This window comes from Furipterus horrens, unplaced genomic scaffold, assembly GCF_987537825.1.
Source record: "Furipterus horrens unplaced genomic scaffold, mFurHor1.1.pri manual_scaffold_6, whole genome shotgun sequence".
Taxonomy (NCBI): domain Eukaryota; kingdom Metazoa; phylum Chordata; class Mammalia; order Chiroptera; family Furipteridae; genus Furipterus; species Furipterus horrens.
The window spans coordinates 133,975,293-133,981,667 of NW_028327176.1; the positions used below are offsets into that span (position 1 = coordinate 133,975,293).

The 6,375-nt window shown below is 42.5% G+C and overlaps 1 pseudogene; it reads right to left on the reverse strand.

Annotated features, from left to right (window-relative positions):
* Positions 1-5,557: 5,557 nt before the first annotated feature.
* LOC150007470 (large ribosomal subunit protein uL6 pseudogene) lies at positions 5,558-6,134 on the reverse strand (annotated as a pseudogene).
* Between the last annotated feature and the right edge of the window lie 241 nt (positions 6,135-6,375).

Sequence of the window (6,375 nt, forward strand, 5' to 3'; positions counted from 1 at the left end):
GCTGTAACAAATTACCGTAAATGAAGTGGCTTTAGCACAATGTAGATTTCTTACCTGACAGTTCGGGATGACCAAAGTCCAAAGTCAGTTTTATTGGACTAAAATCATCAGGACTATGTGCCTCCTGTAGGCTCAGAGGAGACTCCATTTCCTGTCTTTTCCAGCTTTTCTCAAGGCTTGTAGTCCTGCATATTTCTGTCCTCTCAAAAGAATCTTGGTGATTATATTGGACCCACCTAGATAATGCAGGATAATCTCCCCACCTCAAGAGCTTTTACTTCATCACATTGACAAAGTCCCTTTTGCCATGTAAGATGACAACAGGTGGGCCCATTATTCAGCCTGTCACCAGCTACAAAAGCATGGACCCTTGCCCTTGCTCACTGTTGATACCAGTACTTAGAACACACCTGCATGATTCATATATATAAAATGAATGGGAGAAATCGATTATGCTTGTTCTTGGCAGTTTGGTTCATCAGAAGTATTGAGCACCTGGTATGAGCCAAACCCTAGGTGTGCAAGGGCTGTCCTGGAGCACACAGCTGGATGGGCAGACAATCAAGAAGAAAACTGAAAGGAGCAAAAATCAGCCCTGGGTGTTTGAAGCCCAGGAGATCAAGGACACCCTAAGGATTGTATTTGTACCCTGCACTTTTTTTCTTTAACCATTGGCTGCTGTCTTTGTTAAGAATTGTTTGAACACATCCCCTTGGCAACTATAATTAATTTTAGTCTGATGTGTTTCTTTATTTCTGTTTTTGCCCCTTGGGTACTCTTCTGATGCACTGAGTTTCTACTGAGAATTATTAAAAGAATTGATGACTATGTCTCTACAGGGCCTCCCCATTTCCATCAGGTGCCCCACTCCAGGGAAGCTCAGGTGGCTCAAAGGAGGTCTGAAGTGCAGCTCAGAAACACAGAATTGGTCAAAAGGATATCTGGAGCTGGCCTTGGGAAGGTAAGCACTGTAGCTCACTGATTTTATGTGTAAATGTATTGCAAATTTCAAATAGTGCCAGTATCTATGTGACTTTTCAGAATATAACCTGTTAACAAGTTTTAGACTGCCTGCTCAGTTCAGGACAACTCAGGTAAGTTACAGTACACCACATGGCTTAAGGCCCTTTTCCACAGGCCTTCTGAATTTCAGCAGATCCAGGCCTTCTATTGTAAGGAGCCAACCACCAATCCCCTCTGTCTATACTACACCTGGGGCTTTTTGCATCTTCCACACCTAGCCGTCTGAAATGGAGTCCACTGTAGTGCACAAGGAGCAGCTGGCTGGCTCAGAGGAGGTGGGCAATGGGAGGCTGAGGGCGAGCCCTCCAGAGCTGCAGCGGTCATGGGCACAGAGGTGAGCAGGGCAGGTCAACATGTCACTCAAAATGTGAGGACTGTCTGGTATTTGCAAACCCACATCCTCTCCCCCACCCAAGGACATGAAGTTCTTGCAGAAATACATACTTACCCATTTTTGAAAGGTTGATGGGTCTTCTTAGAGTTTGAAGGGATGCCTCTGTTCAAAGGTATGAGTTAAATTGTGAACACATTTGGTTCAAGTTTAGTCCTGAAAGCTTTTCCTCTATAGCGTCTGATGTCCTATTAGCTGATAGCATTCCTGAGAATGAACGTTTCTGTGCTGCTGACCTTTTGGTGGTGGATATTGGAAAAAATACAGAGTGCTAATCCCACACACCTGCTTTCAATTCTGCCCACATGGGTTTGGAGTAGGAGGTTTATTCACCCTGCATATTTCTGCACAATTTTCAAAACCCGCATTTTCCATGCTAACACATCTCTGCTTGTCAGCACCTAATTGAGTGTGTGTGTGCGCACGCACACACGTAGACACACACACTCACACACACACACCAGGTAGGTGCCTACCATTTATGTTCTCAAGGGGAGGAGTCAGCTAGTGTGAGCTACAGTCACCACTAGATGGCAGTATATGAAACATTCTTAATGTGAGCAGGTGAATGAAGTTTAAGGACTAGCTAAGAGCAGAGATTCCCAGAAATTAATCTGTAAACTTTTTTTTAAAGAAAAGAGAGAGCATTCCATAAGCTTGTCAAGTTTTTATTTTGCCAGGGAATATAAGATATAATGCAACTTCCACTGCTTCCCAAGAAAAACATTTTAACCGTAAAGAAATAAGGACAGAATCTCAAAAATAGTATTGTCTTCTAAATCTAATAAATGTAGCCTTATGAAAATCCCACCACATTGCCCTCTAGTTCTCATGTTAGTGTTGACTAGTGAGTCATCAGGAACAAGCATTTGAGAAATAAAACTAGGGGAAGATTTGTCATTCCAGATGTGTTTCCTGAGTAAAACCAAGATCTTTGGGCTCACACGATCTTATCTCCAAATTGACCCAAAGGCCTAAATAGGATTTCCATCCAGAGGCACACAAGAGAAGCAGGTTTGCCATTTGATCAAACTAAATTTGATAAAACTCACTAAGAAGTGTGCGTCTAGATGAGCACTAGGAATGTATGTACATGTGCTGGCTGTGTTGTTGTTGAGCCACCTGCCTCCTTGTCTGAACTACCTCAGTTTTCCCCTGTTCAGAATCAAAACTGACCACCGCTAAGCCTCCCTGGCCTTTGGGATGGGCCCGTCTAGCTGGACCTCTGCTGAGCTGGGCCCCTCTGCTGAGTGCAGGCAGCGCCAGCCCAGGCCCTCCATCTTCACCTCTTGCTCTAACTTCCCAAGGAATTCTGCACTAGAACACGGGGCCTTGTCTGCACTACCCCTTTCTGTGGCAGAGGTGGGGTGTGACTCTATCTGCGCTGTTAAAAAGTGTGCTAAACACTATATAGTGAGGTAAATTATGGGTTCTCAATCAGAGAGACCCTTACTCAAATTCTTGGGCTTGGGCAGATCACTTCACCTCTCTAATCTCCAGTCTCCTCATTTGAAGACTGGGATAATAATAACATATACCCATAGCCATAGTGGGATTAAATCAGGTAAACTGCAATACATTTTTTACTCTATGTTCAATATGCATTAACTAATATTAATAATAGAATTAGTCATGGTGCAGGGTGCTCCTTTCTAAGGCAGGCAGGCTGGGTCATCCCAGAAAATGCCTTTCTTTGCAATGAGAATGCTACACGCCATTTTAGGAGAAATTTGCACCCAGTAAATCGCCAACTTTGAATCTCTGATTTCCTTTTGACGGCCCTCACTTTGTAGCTGAAAGTGACTGGGATGATATGCAGGCTGAGGATCTGGTTCTGCAGCACATTGCAGGACGCCCAGACTGTATCCTTCTAGGATTTCGGCAACTCTGTGAACTCACGGATGGCAATTACTTGGCATCCAAAGGTCGGGGAGTCCAGTTAAGCTTTTTCGTCATTCTTAAAGGTCCCATAGCAGGCATCTCCCCAGAAAATACGCAGCTTCTGGTGAGGTTGGAGAGCACAGAGAAAACTCCAGATAACCACACACTGAAACTGATACTACAGCACTGGAGTTGTGGAATGACTAACTCAAGCCTGGTTAGGAAACCCCTCACTTGTCACGCCCTCAGACAGTTGATGATAAGGCTGTGCTTGTACTGCCACCTAGTGGTTGCAAAAAGCAAGACTCGGGCTGGGAAGGATTCTGGACCCGACAGTCAGACCCAGCTGACTAATTAAACAAATTCAGAATAGTCAACATTTGGTAGTAATAATAATATAAAATTTGATAATCTTTATAAAGTCTTCACTGTTGAATTTATTCCTCTTAAAAGCACTGTGGTGGTAGAATCGAGGTGGTGAACACAAAATACAAGGTACAGATGGTGTATTATAGAGTCTCACACCTGAAACCTATATTATGTTAGTAACCAACGTCACCCCAATAGAAAGTTGTGAAAATGTGATGTCTGACATTAGAGCTTGGAACTGTAATTTCTACCTCGTTCTACAAGTCAGTCCAGGTCTGCCAACTGGGACATGAGAATTCAGGACCCAAAGAACGGCATTTGGTGCTTGCTGGAAGTTCTCTTCCACACCCGAGTGCTGCCTATACTGGGAGGGGTTTACATGAAGCAGAATTAGTGGGTCAGATCAGCATCAGGTGGGCAAAGCCAGGACTCCCTGTTCAGTGTCTATGTGAAGATCTGAACTTCAGTTTTCTTGCTGTGAAATGGAGGGGCTAGACAAAAATACCCTCCAAGACTCCCCTTACCTCTAACTTATGGTTCTGTAAGATGGAAAATTGACATTTTTGAGTAGAGAAGGGAAAGAAAGGTTTAAGAACAAAGATCATTCCCACTCCTTAGCATGGAGTTACTTCTGCCCCTTGCCTGTAGGACAATCCTCCTTCCCAAACTGTGTTCTAGAACTCTAAGCACATACAGTTTGTTCCTTTTTAAAATTTACCCTGCCTGTGGAAACTCAATCCTTCATTTAATTTCTGAATTTTAGGAAAATATTCTTTATTTCTGGAGACTCCTTGGTTTCAGAATGTGGGATTGTTCAAGCAACGCTCACATGACCTGTCCTCTCGGGGTGGTTTTCTCCTCAATTCCACAACAATTAAACAGAATTTCACCCCATGGTGTGCTGAGTCCCTGAAACACACCATTTGGTAGATATATTAAAGTAATAGGTTAAAAATCACTCCTAACAGTTAACTGTCTTTAAATATACTTTTAGCTAATATTTAAAACATTGCATGTCACATATGCTCACAAGGGAGTATTTACAAATATAAAAATCTAAGCCTGTCTATAAACTTATGATTGTTTATTGCCTCTAACGTATAGCACAGGGCAGTGAATTCTCACTCATCCCCTAGACCAACGGTCATCAACCTGTGGGTCATGACCCCTTTGGGGGTCGAACGACCCTTTCCCAGGGGTCACCTAAGACCATCGGAAAACACATATATAATTACATATTGTTTTTGTGATTAATCACTATGCTTTAATTATGTTCAATTTGTAACAATGAAAATACATCCTGCATATCAGATATTTACATTACGATTCATAACAGTAGCAAAATTATAGTTATGAAGTAGCAACAAAAATAGTTTTATGGTTGGGGGTCACCACAACATGAGGAACTGTATTAAAGGGTTGTGGCATTAGGAAGGTTGAGAACCACTACCCTAGACTGTTACCTACCTACCTGAAGGTTGGGGGCCACATGTCATACATCTTGTTTTTCTATAGCCCTAGTTCAGTGTTGTCTTTGTTGAATTAAGTGGACTTTTAGTAAAGAGGAGCTCACAGCTTTGTTTAGTCTATCTGTTGCTGGACAACTCTAATGGGATGATATCCCACAGCAGAGCTAAGATCTACTTCTAAGTAACGTGTTCCTCACAGATGGACAGGAATTGGAGGAGCTCACTAAATCCTCTTTAATGTGTAGCAGGAGGAAACAGCAAGAATTCTGAGAACCTCTGAGAGCGAAGTGTTCTGGAGACTAGTCCCTGCTCACCCCTCCTCCTGAAATCAATATACAACTTTCATTACATCTTTATAATAGCACAAATAAGTGTGAGAAATCATTCAGCCTCTTGCTGTTTCTGTAGCTGGACAACTTAGATCTTATTCATCAACCTGATGGACTATCCCTTTTTCAGAAAAATAGATACCATCCAAAAATTTTCTAATATCCTTGTTTTTAACTGTAATGGCTTGCTGAATCTAAGCAGATGAATTTGATACAAGTTCAAAGTCATTTCCTTCCAGAATCATCTCATGTATTTGGGCTTGAGATACTGAACAAGCAATACCTAGCCTCATTTGAACCCTGCAGATGTATTTTTTGCCCCCAAAATTTCTGATTTCAACAAGAGAACCATTCTGAATAACAACATTGATGGGGAAGTGAGCATACACAGACCTCATCTTGTAACAGAAGCCCAGCGTAACACCCTTGATCATGTTCTGTGAGTGACTACAGGTAGTGTGAACAGTGGCAGTTTCTTCCTATTTCCCTGCCACTTGTCAACCCAGAGCCTCTTTTTCTTTCCAAGGAGACTGAATTCTACATTGATGTGATTGAAGTCCCTCTGGAGGGTGCCTCTGGGGCTCTTCACAGTAACCGTAACTATGCACCCCTTCAGACTGATGTTGACATTTTCTAGGATGGAGACAGTCTGATTGTGAGAATGGTCTTCATTCTTACAGTAGACATTGCAAAAAAAGCTCCCTGCTCACTTTTAGTATTTTAGACCCCCACACCACACCAGCAACATACTGTAGGAACTGGCCATATATGAACATGTAACTGGGCTCTCTTGATCCAAGCTCCATTGACCTCATTTTGCACCATCCTCCATCCTCAAAGCAAAAATTTGTCTAGCACTCAGTCTCCAGGAGCTTGTAGTGTTCTATGTGGCTGCATTTAAGCATCATCACTA